This window comes from Herpailurus yagouaroundi, unplaced genomic scaffold (genome assembly GCF_014898765.1).
Source record: "Herpailurus yagouaroundi ecotype Mexico unplaced genomic scaffold, PumYag 210, whole genome shotgun sequence".
Lineage (NCBI taxonomy): Eukaryota > Metazoa > Chordata > Mammalia > Carnivora > Felidae > Herpailurus > Herpailurus yagouaroundi.
In genome coordinates, this window is record NW_024412441.1 from 2,487,757 (window position 1) to 2,507,873 (window position 20,117).

Below are 20,117 nucleotides of genomic sequence, written 5' to 3' on the forward strand. Positions count from 1 at the left end.
TGGAACATATCCTAAACATGAAGAAACCTGGATGAGAGTTTTTTGCCAAGTGCCCAGATTTCTAACCGGTGGTATGCCGATAGATAGTCGACAGCCAACTCCCTTGGGAGGTGACTAACCAACTCTCTCTGATTTGTGGCTTTCGACAATTTCCATGGTGTAAACACTGCTGTCATGGCCAATTTCAAGCTACTGACATGACATCACTGAACCTGGAGGTGGGAAGGAATGGTCTCCCCTGGCCTGTGGGGGCAGAGCCATCCAGTAGCATAATGCTTACAAATCTAGAGTTAGGAGTTTTAGTCAAGAATCTGGCAACTACCAGCCATCTAACCTGTGTCAAATCTTTGCCGTGGAATCTATTTCCTCATGTCTGCAATGAGAATAAAGTTTGCTCTGCTGTGGGCTTATCTTCTAATAGCGAAAGAACTAACAGTTGTAGAATCATTGGCAAACCGAAAAGGAAACGCCAATAAAAGCTAAATATCTTCAGCGTTTATTTAACAATTTAGTCACCAACAGTGTCTTGATGTCACCACAGGAAACACAGAGACGTGCATAACAGAGTACAAAGAATTACCCTTCGATAGACTGTGATTTGGTGTTTTCGTGAAAAAATTGCATCCCAGCCATTTGTGGGAAACTTAAACATTTTTCTGAGCCCTGAATCTTGAGAGACATCAGTCAAGGAATCAGGAAAAGGGGCAAAAAAACAGTAGTATTAGTCTCTGAGAGGATTAAAGCTTAATTTTGATCTGCACTTGCCTTCTCCACTGGGAAGCACAAAGGGAACGCTGACGAGGCTGGGGCTGACAGTCTCTGGCGGGAATGAGGGGTGCCCACAAAAGGCTTCAGAATTGGTGGTGGCGCTAAGCCCGCTCCGAGCCCTCGTGGCCTCCTCCCCTCTGTCCACACAGTATAGCACTGGGACCTTCCTCTGGTGCCCACACAAATAATTTGTGGCCAAGACACTTTCCGGGCCAGGTCCTCTCTTTCCTTACCAATCATATTTCATCCTAGCATATCGAGCAGAGGGAACGCAATTGTTTGCCTCCAACAAAATTCCAGGCTCCTCTGAAACCAGAAGCGAATGAGAGCAGAGAGGAAGGCTGTGTGTGTAGCACGCTGTTGCATCGGGCCCTCTTGCCTACCGGTAATTAGGCTCGCTCCGGCTAACGTCGGACTCCAGGCAGCTGGTCCGACACTTATTCCTGTAAAGGAAAACAGAGAGTACATGGGAGTCCCCGACTTTAACTTCTTCTCTCTTCTCCCTTCCCTTTGTGACTTCATGCTGGTTTGCAATTTGTGTTTTCACCACTGTGGTTAATTCTAAGACACAGTCGATCAACTCATAGCCTCCTTAGTAATGGAAGTGCCTCTAAATAAAACTGCGTAAAGCTCAACACTTCAATGGAGAGAATCCCTACCAGCTCTTTAATCTTATATTTAGCTGGCTACCCTTCATTGAAGTTACATTTATAGCATAATTAATGAAATAAGCTTTTCTTCTGACTTGCCTAAATAGCTAGCCAGGTGACTTGGAAATTCTCTTTTCATCAGGAAGCACTACTACCTACGTGGTCTGAGACCTTCCTGCGTAACCCTTAGCAGCCAAAATATTCCACCTGGAGCACGTGACTGAGACCTGACAGGCTGAAAAATACACATGCCTCATAATGCATGTCAACAATTTTACTATCTGGTACAAATGGAAACTTGCTGAATTTATTCCCTAAAATGCTTTTTATGCTTTTCTTGGTTCTGGCTTAGTGGTAATGTATTTAAATGTCTGGGAGAAATATTCAAAAGAATGAAACACATAACTTCAGTTGAGATGCCTACATTTCAAACCAAATACTGGCAGATCAGTGAGTATCTAGGTTAATACTAACCTTATTTGATTAGGATAATTCACAGAGACACTGGCTCATTCCTTCAGATCCTGCCTTTTAACCAATCAATATTGTTAGGGTTATGGTTTTCAGAAGGCAGGTGATAATTTTGGAGATAGCATCTCAAGGTGCTGCTGACATTGAGATGCATATTTAATATGTTCTTGGAGTGACAGAACACAGCAAGCTTGGACTCTCCCCCCAGAAATACACACCCACACACCCACGGTGGCACTAACCTTTACATTCTTGAAGTTCCAAAACAGATTTAGCGAATGGGCTCTTATCAATGTCCATGAAAATTTAGAAACTTAAGGGGTGGGCAGTGACTACCTTTCCCTCAAATGTCCTGTCTTTTCTGTGTGCAGGAATCCCTGAGAAGGAGAGAGAAGAAGCAGGTCTCCATGCAAAGATCAACAGCGAGGACAGAAAGAAGGAGCCGTGAGGACAGCTACAGCCGTGGGCTGGTAGTTCACCTAAATTAGCACATGTCACTACCTGCACAAGTAGGGGATTGCATGAGAACTGGGTGAGGTAAGAGAAAACAAAGGGAAAAAAATAGACTTGGATTTTTCTTAGAATGTCATTAAAAAATATCTATTTTAATTTCACGTGACTGAAATTATCTGCTTGCTTTGTATTAATTTTGCCTTGACTGAAATTAGTTGTCAGGCCTCTGTTTATAGCCTAATTACCTTTTCCCTGAAAAAAAAAGGAGGTAAAAGAAATAACAATAAATTCGTAATGCAAAAGCTACAAGTTTGTGGTATTAGTACAGATTAGGGATGGTTCTAGGAACAGGGCTTGAAAATAAATGAATGTGGAGAAGGCTTGTATTTCTTAGGAGACTATTTTGCCAGGTCTCTCCTCACTGCCTAGTGCCATGGTTGTGACTCGTGGCCACAAACGCTTGAGAGTGAGAAGCACTCAGGGTGGCTAATTTAGTGTCATCTATTTTATTTGGCTGTCTTATGAAGCCAGCCAGATAACTGAGTGTTCACACTCAAGACCATGGTTGGCAAAATAGTCTGTGAAGGGCCAAATTGCAAATATTTTAGTCTTTATGGGCCATATAGTCTCCATCCCAACTACTCAGCACTGCCGTTGTAGTGCAAAAACAGCCATAGACAATATGCAAACAAATGAGTGTGACTGTCTTCCAATAAAATTTTATTTACAAAGACAGGCAGTAGGCCAGATCTGGCTCACAGGCCACAGTTTGCCAAGCCCTGCTCAGGACAATTCAACCAACGGAACACGAGAAGAAGGTAATGTACACGTAGTACAGCATAGAACAAGTGTTCAATGAACATTGTAAACAAACATGAGTATCAACTAAACAAAAAAATTTACTGAACTGCAGAAATGTGGAGCTATATCCAAGTCAGAATTCATGAGTTAAAAAAAAAAAAATCATGGCTTTGGTGACTCCTTGTAATTAACAAAAATAAGTAGCAGTTGAATATGATGGGGACACAGTGAAAAGGTAACCAAAGCCCCTGCTTACCAAAGCTTAGGGAAAGGCAAACTATATATGATCAGCCATAGAGAATGCCACCGTATTACATGCCACGTCTGGCCGAGGTTCGGAACATGCCTTTCTGCCACTGAAATAAGGCAGCACTGCAGAAAGTGTTGGCTAAGTCAGGGCAACGTGAAATGTATTTCTCCAAAATATGCAACAAAATGAGCAGCTTTTCAAAAGTCATCTCATTGAAAGGGTGAGCTTGAGTCACCTCATAAATAAGTGCCAGATTTGGGAAGACGAGTTATGGGTCTCCCTCTCATGCTGCCTCTCACCTCGTGGCCGGTTTCCCCATCTGTATTACGAGCACGGTACCAGGTGATCCATGGTTCTCAAACTCTGACTCTAAACTATGATTCCAATGCTACTTCAACTATTCGCTTTTTAGTTAGAGGGTCCCTGACTTATTGTGTTATGCTTTTTACCTATGGGTGAAATGTTGAACTGACTTCATTTTCTCCTCTACCAAGCAACTTTCCATTCCCTCCCCCACCCCTTCCCAAACCCCTCCCAGTAGAGAGTCTCATCTGAAATGTGAAGACAGCCCACCTCCCCACAGACAGCCAGGGACAGACAGCAGTCAGGACAGCAGCCCAAGGCCCCTCTCTGGGCCGAGCCTACAGAGTCATCTTGGTCTTCCTGAGAATCCTTCAGCTGGAGGGGCTTTCCCCACCCCCGACAACACCCCCCGCTCAATGCCTGGACCATTGCCAAGAAGATCTGTCCAGCTGTAAGCCTGATTTTATATAGTTATTTTCACTTATTTTTTATTTCACAAGATGTAAACGAATCTGTTTAACTAGGAAATCACGTCCCTTGAAAGTGATTATAACCTAATTTGACATGCAGTATTTGTACACTTATTCTAGTGTTATGATGCATTCACCATGTTTACATAAATAGAGATTTCTGTATAATTACTACAAGATAATGTAAAGAGTTAATCACATGAAATCCCCCAAAATCTCATTTGGGTAAATTTTTTTTTTTTTTTAATTTGAAAGTAAAATTTCCTTCGGAAACAAAGTGGGCCTATTTCCAAAATGTTCTATAAATCTTCCTTGAGCGCCTTACAAAAACATCTACTTTCTTTATCCATTCTTGTTTGTTCATTAATTGATAGAGTCAGATAATTTGCTGTGTACCTAATATGTTGCAGATACAAACAAAGATAAAATAGACATGTTTCTTGCCTTCAAGAGCATTACATCTAAAGAAGTTCAGAAGCGCTTCATGGAGAAAGGTGAAGCTCTGCCTTGATCTGTTCTGCTTACCTTTGATTTTCCACTTTTCTATTATGTTTTCTTCATGAAAAATACATTGGAAGAAATATGCGAGAATTATTTGCATAGAAAGAAATATAAAGAGGAGGGAGAGAGGCAAAATTAGCATGAAATTCTAAAGGAAGAGATGCAAATAGTTAAAGTTGTTCTGTCTTCTAATTTTAGAGAGAGAAAGAGCATGTGAGTAGGGCAGGGAGCAGAGGGGGAAAGAGAGAAAGAGAGAGAAAAAAGGGGAGAGAATCTTAAGCAGGCTCTATGCTCAGGATGGAGCCTGATGCGGGGCTCAATCTCATGATCCTGGGATCATGACCTGAGCCAAAATCAAGAATCAGACACTCAACCAACTGAGCTATCCAAGTGCCCCAAGTTGTTCTCTTTTTATATCTTATTGGTGAGGAACGATATTTCCCCCAAACTGAAATATTTTACTAAAATTAAGAAGGAACAATCACATAAAGAATGATCCAACAGTCCTATACCAATTTACCAAAGACTTCTTTGTCTTCCTGAGGTTAAATAAATGTTTCTCCTTGCACTTACTTTCTGCCATTCATTCTGTTTGTACCATATGCTCAGCTCCATCTCAGCATCTTTGAGGGTGAAAAATTAGGTAAAAGCCCTGCCAAGGTACATCATGCTGTGTGGATAGCGAAAAGAGGGCTGGAAAAAACATCTACAATGGCATCAGTGTTAGAGAGGTGAGGATGTCACCGCATGGGTGCATTTCAGAAATACCATCCTTTCTTGTCACCTTCACTGGACTGTATGGTGCACATTCAGGTGAACCAGGGATGAGAAAGTCCCTTCATTTCCCCCAAGACCTATTCCTTCATCATCACGTGCCAAACCTTCTCTCAAATCCTTGAGCTCTTCTCTTTACTGTGTTTTCTAGAAGACAAACGACATTTAGGCACAGTTCTTAGTAACATCTTCAGTGAAACAGGACATTTTTTTAGGATGAATTCCATACAATCCCTATCCAAAACCGGTCAGAATGAGAGCTGGAGATTTAAAAGTGGAATGTCCCAGTACTTCAATGAGATGGTTTTCAAATCAATGTACATGGGCCAAAGTACCTAGTATGACCAATTGTTCATGAGGGCAATTAGTTTACTTCAAAAAGAAAGAATAAAAAGCACGTTATGCATTATAGTGAGCATGGTATTATACCATTATTTGTTCAACCACATATTCCTAAACTATTTCTAGAATTGACTTATTCCTAAACCATCAATTAGGCAACCCTTCAAACATAATACACCACAGGTAAGCTAGTGAGCCATGTACAGCCTGTTTGCTATATAGGTTTTCCATTCAGGCCTGAGTTCCATTTTGCTCTCCCAGTACAGTTGCAGTACAGGGTCATCTTTGTGAAGCACCATAAACGTGTACTTTGGATTCTACTTCTGCTGTTGGCACCATGGTCCTAAGAGCAAGTTACTCAACCTCTCTGTGCTTTAGTTCCACTTTCTGTAAAATGGAGATAGCAATTCCCATTGTCATGGGGATTTAAGTAACTTGTCGTAGGAGGGGACTTAGAGCTTTGCCTGGCCCATTATGAAGGGATAGTAAATGTTCGCTGATTGTAATGGAAGCTGCAATAATCATACTGGCCTTGGACGGCATTTATATACACTCCTTATACACTATATTTTACCTGTTCATTTTTATCCAACCTATTCCCTAAATTGTAAGCCCTTGTGAGACACTGCCAATGTCTCAATGCCAAGAGGAGCCCAAAGTAATGAAAAATTATCTATTTAAGTGTATGTATTCTCTCTACTTCCCAAAATCCCCAAGAATTTTTGTCTTCCCTCGGTGTGGCTAATTGTGAAGTGGCTGTGCTCATGAGCACCTTTTTATTTGCATATTTGATGTTTCCAGTGGAAACACTAGACGCTAGCAATGACACTATCAATAATACAGGAAACTTCCTGATAAAAATTTCCTTTTTATTGTCTGCTTCTCATTTTGGCCTACTTTCCTTTCTAAGTGACCCTACTCACCCAAGCCAGACTACAGAAGATGAACACGTAGGAAGTACAAAATTTCCAAGTTTCACCTTCCCTCTCCTTCCACCAGCCAGTGCTTATTAAACTCCTTAGATAAGTTTACTTATTTTTGACATGAATTCTTTGTTTGCGATAATCATCTTAGGAAAAAAAAATATTTCTCCTGCTGCATCTGTAGCATTTTCATAGTGTCATATCCAAGATAACTTGATACAGTCTCGAGGGAATGACAGGACGTTTCTGAGGAGAGTCTTCTCTGTAAGGGCACCACATGCCCCAATTTGGAGGCGAATGCCCCAGTTTTAACATGCTGTCTCCCCTGTGTTCCCAAGAGCAGATCTAATGTTCTCTTCCTCCAGGTCTCTGTTGATTGCCTGAACTGCAATAGTGCTGCTTGAAATGGCGAGGGAATGGGGTAGAATTGGAGTTATCCAAATCAAAAACATGTCGGATGAGACTCACAATCCAATAATAGACACTCTATGAGGCCTCCCTGAGGGTTGTCAGGTTTTTAGCAGAATATTAGCTGGCTACTTAACACACTCTATTGTCTTCACTTGAAGGCTTTAAATCCAGAAGCTTTGCTTAATTTTACTAAATAAGATACCTAGAAAATAGAATCCCTTTTACTCTCAATTGGTATGTGGAGGGGAAAACATTCCACAGTATCACTGCTCTTTCCACACTGAAAGAAAATGCACTACCACGAATATCTGTGTCTGGTCTGCTTATTAAACTGTTCATAGAATCATTTAATGCAGCTACTCTTCCTTTCATGTTTTCCAATGGAGGGACATGAGGAATAGGTTTTGTTTTTGCTTTTGTTTTAATTTTCTTTAAGCTCTGAAATGCAACATTTCGGATTTGAGAAACCCAAATAAAAGACAATATGTATATATATATATATATATATATATATATATATATATATCAGCAGTGTCTTGCTAAATGTTCTGTTGGTTTCTAAATAAGCTTAGGGAAGAGCTTTAGTCAAAACAGGATTAAAATTTCTCTGGCTCACCTTCTGCAAGCATAACTTGCTTCTGCTGTGGCACACCCAAAGGGGGAAAATGTTAGATGTGAAATTTATAAAAAGTGACACACAGAGAAAAAAAAAGCAATGCTTCTAATAAATAATATATTATTATAAGGGAAACAAAGTGATTGAGTAATGTCACTCTAATGACTTTTCTCCAACGGCTAGAACACCTGCTCCGGCATTGTTTATGTTCAAGTTTGTTTTCTCTGCTCCGTAGAACTACATCCTGTTAAGAATAACCTACATAAATGGGGCGCCTGGGTGGCGCAGTTGGTTAAGCGTCCGACTTCAGCCAGGTCACGATCTCGCAGTCCGTGAGTTCGAGCCCCGCGTCAGGCTCTGGGCTGATGGCTCAGAGCCTGGAGCCTGCTTCCGATTCTGCGTCTCCCTCTCTCTCTGCCCCTCCCCCGTTCATGCTCTGTCTCTCTCTGTCCCAAAAATAAATAAACGTTGAAAAAAACTTTTTTTTTAAATAAAAAAAAAAAAGAATAACCTACATAAAGTCATTTACAAGGTGACTAAACTACCTTTTGTTAGGATGTCAAACTGGCCCAAATTGGAAGACCATATAAGAATCTGGATATCGGAGTGAGCACATACTGTGAAATACTGGTTGTTGTTCTCATCCTGATGGTACATACTGCTAACACGGACCTCAGACTGCCTTTGAGAAATCTCACCAAAGCCCAGGGACCATTTTACACACTGCCTTCCTAAATTTTACAGTGAAAACAACCCAAACTGGAATGAATCAACATGTGTAAAGGACATGTGTTAGGCAGCTCTTGTCTCTCCCTAGATCTTAAAGATTGTTACAAACGTGAAGGCTCTAGTCATTCCTCTGGCTCCAAATTGTTATTTGATCTATGGCAAATGTCAAAAGTTACCGGGGTCCTATTTATTTCTATTGCATGGGGGGAAAAATCCACCTTATTTATCACAGGGATCAAATATAGGCAAGAGGCATAAATGTGGTTGAAAATTTACAAACTGTGTCCTGTGATCGATGTTAGTAACAATTTTTGGTATTATTTGGTAAAAAAGATCATTATTAACAAGCACCTCGGATGGTGTAAACATATTTCTTATACAAGATTCCCTATTTATTCACTTGTTATCTAATCTATATGCCACAAAATATACAGTGTTCTTGATGCTATACATCTCAAAGCACTGATATCTGCTATTCTAGAAAAGGCCATTTCACATAGTTTCCTATTATAATAGCTCAACTTTCTTCTTAATGGGATTCAGTAGGGTTTCTAGAGAAGAAGGGAAAATAACAACCATTTTCCTCTTATGCCTTCAAAGCTAATATTTAGCAATGATTTCACATCCTTCCTAAAGGAACAGGCTCTGAATTGTGGGCCATGGGTACTGGGGGTTAGGACTCCAACATATGAATTTTGGGAGGATACAATTCAGCCCATAACAGTAAGTGATATATAAGTCATGCAACTAATACATGGGAACAAATCCCATTTTGTCTGCTTCTTCTTAAATCTAGTCTTGGGTTAGATATACTACACACACACACACACACACACACACACACACACACCCCATATACTATATACATACACACACACATATATAGTCATATAGCACGGCTACATTAGTCACACTTTTTCACGAATTAACATCGATGTGCTTTAACTATCTAATACCACATGTCTGGAAACTCAGACCCAATGCATGAGTGTGGAGGAGCATATATCAGTGAGAAGAGCCTGGATGTAACACTCTTATGATACCATTCACTTTTTATGGACTAGAGAGCATTGAGCTCTCACTCCCAAGGATCATTCTGGATCTACTACTTTTTAAAATAGTAAAACAACAACAAACATGACATTAGAGTAAGTTGTCTAAATTGCAACAAATTAATTGATCAATTGTTCAGCATATAATTAGACACATGCGTATGAGAATGTTCATCAAACCTAACTGTGCTCTGGGAATCTCCTGGCATGAAGAAAAAATGTCCAGATGTGTACCATGAAATGCCTTCATATAAGTCAGTGGTATATCCTGCCTGACTTGTGATAAAGACCTTGGAAAAGTTGCCACGTATGCAGTTCATTTTAGGCAAACCACTACTAAGCAAGTTGGTCAGGGGCCCTGGGCTTTTCAATAAATGGTACTTCATTTCAGGGCTGTAGATGACATTCCTAATCCCATGCAAATCACGTGGAAAAAAATATCCAAAAAAATTTGAGTTTCTGCTTTGTGCTGAGCACTGGGCTACCTGAGGGGCCTGCCCTCAAGGCTGATGGACCAGTCAGACACCCACCTGAGTGATTATGAGACAATGTTCTGCTCGACAGAGGCACAGACAGAAGAGCATTAGGGACACATTGGCAGGACCACAACTTGGAGAGACTTAGGAAGACTTAAATGACAGGGTAACATTTGACCGGGCTTTAAAGAATGAGATTACAGGCAGAAAAGTGGGGCAAGTGACGGACTTTTTGTTGCCGTTTATTTATTTATCTAGAGAGAGCATGTGTATACACAAGCAGGGGATGGGCAGAGAGGAAGAGAGAGAATCCCAAGTAGGATCCACGCTCAGCACAGAGCCCAGTGCGGGGACTGATCTCAAGACTGAGAGATCAGGACATAAGCTGAAATCAAGAGTTGGACGCTTAACTGATGGACCCACCCAGGCACCCCAAGGGATGAATGTGTGAAAGTGCATGGCATGTTCAGTGACCAGCAAGTGGTGATGTCACTCATGGCAGGGGCTATATGAAGGAGTAAGAGAGATGGAAGTGAAGGTGTGAGAGTAGGACAAGGACACATGGTCAAGGGCCTTGTATATATGCTGAACTGTCCAGATAATGTCTTTTGGACCAGGAGGACCAGTATTTATTATTTTTTAAATTTATTTTTGATAGCTTTATTGAAATGTAAATGAGACATATCATTGTCTAAGTTGAAGTTCTACAATGTGTTCATTTGATATGTTCACAAATTGTAAAATAATCACCACCAGAGTATTATCTACTCCCCCCCCCCCATTGTGTCACATTGCTCTTTCCTTCTTCTTTGTTTCTGGCGAGAATATTTAAGATCATTCTCTTTTTAACATTCAAGTATACAATACAGTATTATTGTCTATAATCACCATGCTGTACATTAGATTCCCAAACTTACTAACCTCATCACTTATTAACCTTATAACCAGCAGCTTACAACCTATGACCAATATCTCTCCATTTTCCCAAGCCCCTGGTAACTACCACTCTACTCTGTCTTTCTAAGTTTGGCTCTTTTACATTCCACATACAAGTGACATCATACAGTGTTTGTCTTTCTCTGACTTATTTCACTCAGCATAATGCCCTTAAGGTCCATCCACGTTAGTACAAACAGTGGAATTCTCCCTCTTTCTCATGGATGAATAATATTCTACCGCATCTCTATCCCACACTTGTGGAATCCCTGAATCCAGTTTCATCATTTTAAAGTAAATACCTCCAGCAGCAATGTGGCGGAAGACCCAGAGGGACACCCTGGAACTATTTTGAGCTCAGAAAACTATGATGAAGAGCTCAAATAGGGCAACGTCAGCAGAGAGAGAGAGCACAGAAGACTAAGTTGAGAGACTTCAGGAAGTAGAATGAACAACAGGTGGTGAGGAGTTAGATGCTGGGTCTGAAAGAGAGAGAGAGAGAGAGAGAGAGAGAGAGAGAGAGAGAGAGAGGTTTTCCTTCCTTACCCTGAATTCATGTAGCTCTACTGGTGTCCCAGCACAGGATTTTGTTGAGACTGTTAAATGTTTTACCCCATATCAAAATAAAAAAAGGCAAACAAACCCATGGCTATAAAGACCGTCTATAGAGAGCATAGAAACGCATCACTCACTCTTGCTATTCAAACAAACAAAAACCACACCCGTTTATTCCATCTCTGATTCAATAACCTGTTTCCATTGACAAGTTAGACAAAAGTGAAACTGTCAAGATGACTCTTAGAGCTCCACTGTCAATGACATTGGCAACTTCTTTGCTGAATAAGATAATAGTTTTGAATGTTTTCTTAACTTTGAATGCTACTCACAATGTAACAGCTACACACCCAAAGTACTGTCAATCTGTATTTCTGGCATTTTTCTCACCATTTTCATATGTCTAAATAATGCAGCAATTCTTCAAGCCCTGATTTACAGCATGTGTTGACCTTCAAGGTATAAATGCCCACACCATGGCTGAGTTTGGGCTCCCAACGCAATGCCGTTGAACAGAGTGGGAAAGAGAGATGCATAGCATCACACCATCCTGTGTTATTTACCACATGAATACAATTGACCTAAACACCTCAAGAGTATAGATGAATCTGGTAAAATAATTGGGAATGGATATGTGTTGGATATATATTACCTTTGTTTGTAACATAATCTCTCTAAGTTTTCCTTTTTTAATTTTTAATAGTGGTTGTACCTAATAAGCAGCTTGGAAAATTCCTGAAGAGCTCACAATCTCAGCATATCCCCACTCATATGAAGCATATGCTGAGGGTGAGCAGAGAGCTCTGAGGCAGTCACTCGGGAACCCAGGCTAAAAAGGTTCCATCATCTTTCAGCTGTGCCATCTAGAAAAGGCTGCCTCTAAAGTTGCTACAGAAAGAGGCGGGATGGTCACATGAGTTGGACAGAAAATGACATTATTTCCCTCAAAATTCTTTTTCCTGAACTTGGTTGAAAGATTTCCATTGAGGACAAGGGATGCTAGTAAACGTTTTCTTTCTCATGCTCAGGAACTGGAAACACTGCGTTAGTGTCCACCTTTGTCTCTGCTACAGTCACAACACCACAAGATGAAACATCTTCTCACAGGAAACCAAACTCTTCTCATCCAAACCTATTCTTTTCCTAGTCTTCCTCATCAGTAAATAGAACCACATATAATCAGTCATTCATGTCTGAAACCTGGGACATCTGTCCCCCTAACACTTGAAATCCAATAATCTGTCAACTCTTCCTCCAACGACGTGACCTGATTCTTCCATTTCTTTCCATCTGCACCTGCAGGACCCTGGTCCAAAGCCACATCATCTCTCCCCAGGACTACCTGAAGAGACCCCAACTCCCATTACTCTCTCCTTTTCCATCCATCCTCACTTCAATTCATTTTCCACAGAGCAGCCGGAAGAATTTTTTAAATGTTAATCAGATTATGTCATTCCACTGCTTAAGTTGATTTTCAATTAAGCTTAAAATAAAATCCAAATTTCTGACTTGCCTAAAATAGCCCTATAGACTTTGATCCTGTCGCTTCCTCCAACCGCATCTTGTTCCATTTTCCCTTTTTGAAGTACCTCTGTCACACAAGTGTTTTTGAGCTCTGTGAACACATCAAGTCTTTGCCTATGCCATTCTTTCTACCTGGAATGCTCTCATCCCTGTCTTTGAGTTCTGAGCTCAAATGTGTCTTCCTTAGAAAGATCTTCCTTGATTGCCTAACCTAAACTAAGTTCCCCCTTGTGCTTTCTCATAGAAGTCACAGTACTGACCACAATTTATCTTTTCACATTTTATTTAAATTAGTTCGTTAATATACAGTTATATTATATAATATACAGTTAGTTAATATACAGTATAGTATTAGTTTCAGGTGTACAACACAGTGCTTAAACTCTCCCATACCACACCCAGTGCTCACCACAAGTGCACCTTCTTAATCCCCATTGTCCATTCAACTCATCCCCTCACCCACCTCTGGTAACCATCGGTCTGTTCCCTAAAATATATGGAATGTTTCATGAATTTTCCTGTCATCCTTGCACAGGGGCCATGCCAATCTCCGTATCGTTCCAATTTTAGTATATGTGCTGCCAGAGGAAGCACAGTACTGACCACAATTTAAATTATGAGTCTGGGTATGCACGTGCACAATGTCCATCTCCCCTGTAAGAATCACAATTCATGAAAGCAGTATGTTTCATTTGTTTGGTATGGTATACCCAGTACCTATATACTATCTGGCACGTAATAAGTCCTTCTGGGGACCAGGAGGAAAGAAGAGAAAGAAAGTAACAAAGAGAGAGAAGAACAGAGAGAAAAGGAAAGGAGGGAAAGTGGAAGGAAAAGAAAAAGGAGGTTAAGCTAGCATATTTTCATTTTTATTCATTTTTTTCACTGACAAGATGTGTGACCTTGAGCAAGTCACATAACCCTCTACGTCATTTTCCCCACCTATAAACTGTTTCAGCCTCATCATAAATGGGATGTGCTCAATAATAGAGACAATTGCCTACATTTGTAGGGCGGGAGGACAGTTGGAGTAGAAACAGGCTGGTCCTACTGCAGGGTTGGGTCTCTGGGGGTGGGGGGGTGGCAGGGGGACAAAAACCCAGATACCTTTGTTTTATGAAAGCAAAGAAGAACCCTCCAGGGATAGAGCAATTCTGTTGGGAAGATGGCACTCCGTGGTCCTTTCAGGCCGATGGGCTTGTGAACTTCCCCACCCCCAGCATGGCACAGGCACCATGATTCTACAGTGGGGGAGAAGAGCATGGAAGCAGCCCTGGGAGGCCCTGAACGCAAGCTTGCCTCTGGCGTGGTCTGTATGGATTGGTGACTGGCAGGATTGGTACATGCCCAGTGGACAGATGGCAACCAAGGGCAGAGGCCCCAACCCCTCCGGCCACCTCCATCACCTCGGTACCACCGAAGGTCCTGCAAATGAGAGACCACCTCAGGGATTTGATGGGAGGAAGTTACAGACATTGAGCTGACATGACTGTCTCCTGCAAAACAGGGCCTTGACAGAGAAGAATAAATTTACCAAAAAAAAAAAAAAAATGGTCATATTTACTTGCAAACCTGAATCTGTGAGTTGAACTCCAACCTGCCACATAATGATTTTGGTTAATTTCCTTTGTCTCCCGAAACCTCATTGACCATGTGCTCTTTGTTCCTTTCATCCCTTACTCTTGTCTGATTCTCTGTCTCTATCTATCCCCTCCCCATTTTTTCCTTTTATTCTTCTCTTTCTCCAGTGCCTTCCTCCAGACATTTCCTTGTGTACCCCACACTACCTTCTAGCCCACAGTAACCAGAGCAAGAGAAACCAAACCCCGAAATGGAGGCTCTGTGTGCTCTCTGCCTTTGCCACAGGCCCTCCAAGCTCTGCTGCCTCAGTCATGTTTTCTGAGGCTTTAAAATCTCTCCCTTGTCTCACCTGACTCCCCAGTGGTTTTCTGCAGTCTCCCTTTTTTTCTGTGTTGATCCTGAGGACTCTTCTGTGATTTCACTAATAAAAACATTTCCGTTGACTAAAACACCCTATAAAGAAACAAAACCAAACAAAACAAGCAAAACAAACCTCTCTGCCAGTGAGATGATAGCCAAAAGTCTTCGCCTGACTTTCCTTACCTCTCCAAAATGCAAGACTCTGTACTCACGGCTTCCGCTAATCTCTTACGGAAACCCTTTTCTCCAGATGGAGATCTACACTAAACTCATACACCTCTTAATCTTCTCCAATTCACTGCTTTTTGCACATACTGTTCCCCTACCTAAGTGACCTCTCTCATCCTCTCCACCTGTGCTAATATCACGTGTCAAGGAATAACCAGAGGCATGCTAGAACCCTTCCGGTCCATACTAGCCACATAACCAGTCCCCCCCCACTCCCAACCCTTATAGCCTCTATCCTTTGCTTGGACCCTAATCACTCACTGTCACGTAAAGCTATTCATCTTTTTATCATATACATTTTCCCTCCTGAATGAGAGTGTTAGCCCCTCACAGTCAGGGACTCACCATTTCATTCTTATTAAAACACTGTTGCAGATGCAGCAGGTTCTTACTTAAAGATGCATTGAGTGGCATTTATTGAATGAATCAACGGCATCAACTTAATGTTTATGAATTGAAGAATGAGATAGCATAGGAAAAAAGTGAGTATGCACTGAATAAGTGAATGCCTGAAACGAAGCCAACAGACTGCCCAGATGTTCTCACCCATGGGGAGAGCTCCACAGTTGCAAGTCACAGTTGGATGATATTTACAAGGCTTAATACCATCTTTACTGACTTATCTCGAGTTTTCACTGATATCAGAAATAAATGTTTTTGTCATGCAGCCTAATTTAAAATTCTTGGCATAGAGGAGCATTTTATTCATAATGTGACTATTCATAATCATTTGTTTTATTTTAATACAATTTAACATAGAGTTACTATATAAAGACCATTATATATATATTTTTGATGGCCCAGTAAAGCCAAATATATTTTAGAAGCAAATCTAGGCCAGAAGGCATTGTTTTACAGATGAGGACATGGGGCTACAGAGAAGTTAAATAATATGTCCCTAAGACATGCAGCTAACCAGTGAAAAATCTGGTCCAGAATACAGGTGCCCTGAGCCCCCACGCCGTTTTGTTTTCTACGTCTTGCTGCCTCTATCCGTGAAAGAATGAAAGGGTGGTCTGCAATATGGATACTCCCACCCCCTTGCCGCACAATTTTTAAACACTATAAAAGATGACAGCATAACCTATATGGTGCTGTGAGCAGAAGCATAATTTCCAGCACCCTCAGCAAGTCTCTGTGGTAGTTCCACTCAACTCAGGCTGGACTGAAATGGGTACACAAGTGTGACCAAGGACCAGGCAAATGTGCAACCCCCAAACTGAGCTGAAGCCAGTGCCGAAAGTTTAATCATGAAGTGCAGGAGAGGCCAAGTAGGAGAGAGCCACCTCCACACCACATGTGTTTGGCATTTAGGGTCGTCAAAGGCTTCTGCTTACTCCAGCCAATTTGCCTGCACTCATTGGACTTCAAACCTGGCTCAGCTCTGTCTTAAGAGGAGGCCCAACGTATTGGTCCTCCCGTGTCCCGTGCATAGCTACTAACAGTGGCCTGCTGGTGGCAAAGATGTAACCCACTAGCACAGGTGGGGAATACAGGGAAAAAAAAAAATGGCTGATTATCCAAGAGATTGAACTCCAGGGATAATTCCACCGCTCTCTAATTGTGTGGATTTGAAATTAGGCATTCAGTCTACACGTATGTATCAAAAGAGGGCTGGAGTAGAAAAATGTTTTCCATATAATGTTCATATATCTTCATATAGGAACAGTAGGGTCTCCTAGAAGGGCCTCTGTGGCTTTATCAGCTGAGTTATCAAATTGGGCATCCATAGCTCCCAACCTGACCTCAACCAGAGCTGTCCTATCTTAATCTGCATCAGTATCCTGCATCATGCTTAACTGGAAAAAATAAATTCTGCTTTAAAAACAACAGTAATAAAAACAAACACAATCACTTTGGAAATCCACCAGAGTAGCTAATCTCCAAGGTGCCTACCAGGTCCTTTAATCCATGAAACATTTGGGGGCAGGCTGAGCCTATGGTGCTATATTTTTCAAAGGTGCTCACCACAGAGATTCTGCGAGAAGCACCCCTTCCCCTTGAGGATCACCCAGGCAATGGGCAATCCAGGATTCTAGTTCAAATCAGGTCATGGATGAAGTGCAGATTTGCTCAGGGCTTAGACCCACCGTGAAGAAGCTCTGATCTAACATATTTAATTCATTTCATTGAACATCAATTGTATGTTATGCATTAGTTTGGTGCTATTATGCTTTGGGGCTCATATCTGTCATTTTGTTTTTGTTGTTTATTTTTGTTACTGTTTGTTTGTTTTTCCATACTTCACACAGAAACTGTAACTCCTAGACCTCCATAGAGTAAGAAAATTTAGCGACTAGTGTTTTCTTCTCTTTATTTCCATTGAATTCTTCCAACCTCTGCTCAACACCAACTGAATGTCCACTAACAAACGAGGTACAGGGATAAACAGAAGAAAAGTTTAAAGAACATGCCGCCTGTCTTCAAGGATTTAGAGTGTGTCTGAGAGAAAGCACTCCCACACACACAACAGCAGCAGGTAACAAAGGGAGAGTGCTAAGCCAGCAACGATCACCTACCAAAGGTAAACAATAAATTCAATTCACTTGGCAGAATGGAAAGGGTGAGATTGGGGCAAGCTGGAGTCTTCAGAGGTTTGACCTGTTTGTTGAAGGCCTAAAAGGGTTTGGACACAGAGAATGGCCCTCATGGGAAAGGAGAGAAAGTGGAAGAGAAAGCCCACGGAGCACTAAGGAGGCTGGCTGCTCTGGAACAAAAGCTGGCTGTGTGGAGAGCCCGGATACGTCTCTGCCCCTGCCTCTGTGGGGGTGGCCCACCAAGCGACTTACCTGGGCAGGATCTCAACTCATCATCTTCTGCATGGAGATCAGCTCCTGGGCTCCTGTTTATCTGGAAGATGCATCTCCATTTGAATGCTTCTAATGCTTGTCACATACTCAGAGCTCACTACCTGTGAGAGAGGCACGCATTATTATTACTATATCTTCCTTTACCAACTGCCTGCCCCACTTGAACCCACTACTCAAGCCATCCCTTGCCCAGGAGGGGCCTTTCGCCATCTCCCAGGGTCCTATACATACTTGCTCTTTGGGAGATGCACTTACGAAATGTTAAAATTTAAAGCGGCTACTTCCAAATGCTTGGGGGAACTTGAAAGGGAAAAGGGTGTTCCATTTGGATTCCTCAATACATATTGCTTATTTTTGCAGGATTTGAGGACGGGTCAGTGCCTCTTAAAGGTAGTAAGAGGAAACAGCCTACCGAGAGACATAAGGAAGATAAGAGCCAAAATATCTTCCAAGGCAGGGGTCTTCCCACACGTACACAGTCTTCCATATCTCCCTCATTCTCTCATGATCTTGTCCTCCTAAGCCAGCAATGATAATCTGGGAATAAATGCGCATTTTCTAAGGGAGAAATATTGCCAAGCCCGTTAATCTTATGCAGATGCGATGTTACTTTTACCATGTTGTAATATGGCTTCTTAAAAAACAAGTTGGAAGGGGGTGGGGGTGGGGGAACCCACCAAAAAAAAAAAAAACCACAACAAATATTCACCAACCCATATGGTCAGTAATTGCTGTTTAATAGTCCTCCTATTACAAACCTGAGAGGCAGCAGTCTGAATTACCAGTAGAGTATTAATAAACAGGAATGAGTTAATAGTGCATAAAGACCTTCTAGTGGAACAGTGGGGGAGTTGAATATTCTTTTCTTCAGTCAGCTGTAAGTAATTACTGCATGGTGTGCTTCTGACTATTACCATAACAGAGCAATTGGACGTGAAGAATGGATAATAGTACGGACATGGAGGTATTTTTAGAATATCAGCAGTGAAGCAGGTAACCGGCCTACTCCAGTAGAAACCTTTAAATAAGTTTAGAAGACTTTCTCTCTCTCTCTCTCTCTCTTTCTCTCTCTCTCCTTATGACATTTAGCCAGGGTAGAATTTTAAAAAGATCAATCTAATAAATTATTTAAAATAACTTTACAAAGAGGATGCCTGTGATATGTAAATAAGAAGGCAAGAAGGGAGGAAGGAAAAGTCTAAAAAGCCCAGGCGGACAGGAGGCATGATGCCGACGTTACTGTAACTACATAATCACGGGTTCCTTCCTGCTCCTTTGAGAGTACAGCCTGGATGCGAATCTGCTTGACTGGCTCCCACTGGCTGCTCAGGTGAAAGTGAAAATATTCAAATCAGAGCTGTAACTATGATTGCTGGAGTTGTGGGTTTTCTAAAATTGAGTTAGTCATCCTCGGTGATTTAATGATGCATATCATTTATTTTAAAATATTATTACAGGGGCATTGACTGAGCCGCAGCGCCTTCTTCGCGGGACTGTCCATTATGCAATGCGGCGGGGTATGTCATGGGCGGCGGCAGCTGAGATATTGTCTAACGGCACAACATATGTTCTCAGATGAAAACAGCTTGAGACTTTGATTCAGAAAGCGGTAATTTTGCAAATGCACACAAATATCATTTAAGGAATATTTTGAATTTTTTTTTTCCAGGGTATAGGTCCTTCTCCTGCTTCCTGGCTGCACAGGCCGATGCTGATTTTTCAATTTGCAGGTTTGTTAAGCATCATGGAATGTTTTGGTTCTCAATCAAGAATATTCTTCCCAAGTGGTTCCAAAGTCCTACGCTTGAAAATAAACGTGTGTCCTCTTTGTCTCCTAGCAGCATGTGTTCCCACGTACAATAGCGGCACAGGACAGAGGAAGGCAATGCCTTTGATTGAACCATCCTATAGGCTTTTAACCTGCCACTCTCCTGGGCTGGGAGCTTTCTTCAGGCCAGGCGGCACACTCTCTTCTTTGGGCGGTTCCGGCAGCTGGAGTCCAGCGGGGATGGTTAGGAGCCAGGACCCACGTCCTCCTCCTGGCGGGATTCCTATCCTACCTTGTGGCACAGGAGCTGAACGGAGGCTGAGTTGCCTCAGTGCTAATGACCTCAGAGACCCACCTGAAAATGA

At 41.7% G+C, this 20,117-nt stretch overlaps 1 long non-coding RNA gene and 1 other non-coding gene across 8 annotated transcripts in view; both read right to left on the reverse strand.

Moving 5' to 3' along the window:
• The window catches only part of LOC121016259 (uncharacterized), a 249,064-nt gene that overhangs the window by 11,926 nt on the left and 217,021 nt on the right, over positions 1 to 20,117 (reverse strand). For 6 of the 7 annotated variants that reach the window (XR_005784186.1, XR_005784185.1, XR_005784184.1 and 3 more), the window contains 2 exons: positions 17,964 to 18,085; positions 1,002 to 1,211 (listed from right to left, as the gene is read on the reverse strand). This is a non-coding gene — a long non-coding RNA (uncharacterized LOC121016259). The remainder of the gene's footprint in view (positions 1 to 1,001; positions 1,212 to 17,963; positions 18,086 to 20,117) is intronic. The other variant, XR_005784187.1, reaches the window with a different exon arrangement.
• On the reverse strand, positions 13,496 to 13,599 carry LOC121016507 (U6 spliceosomal RNA). The gene has a single exon (XR_005784321.1). It is a non-coding gene; the product is annotated as a U6 spliceosomal RNA (small nuclear RNA).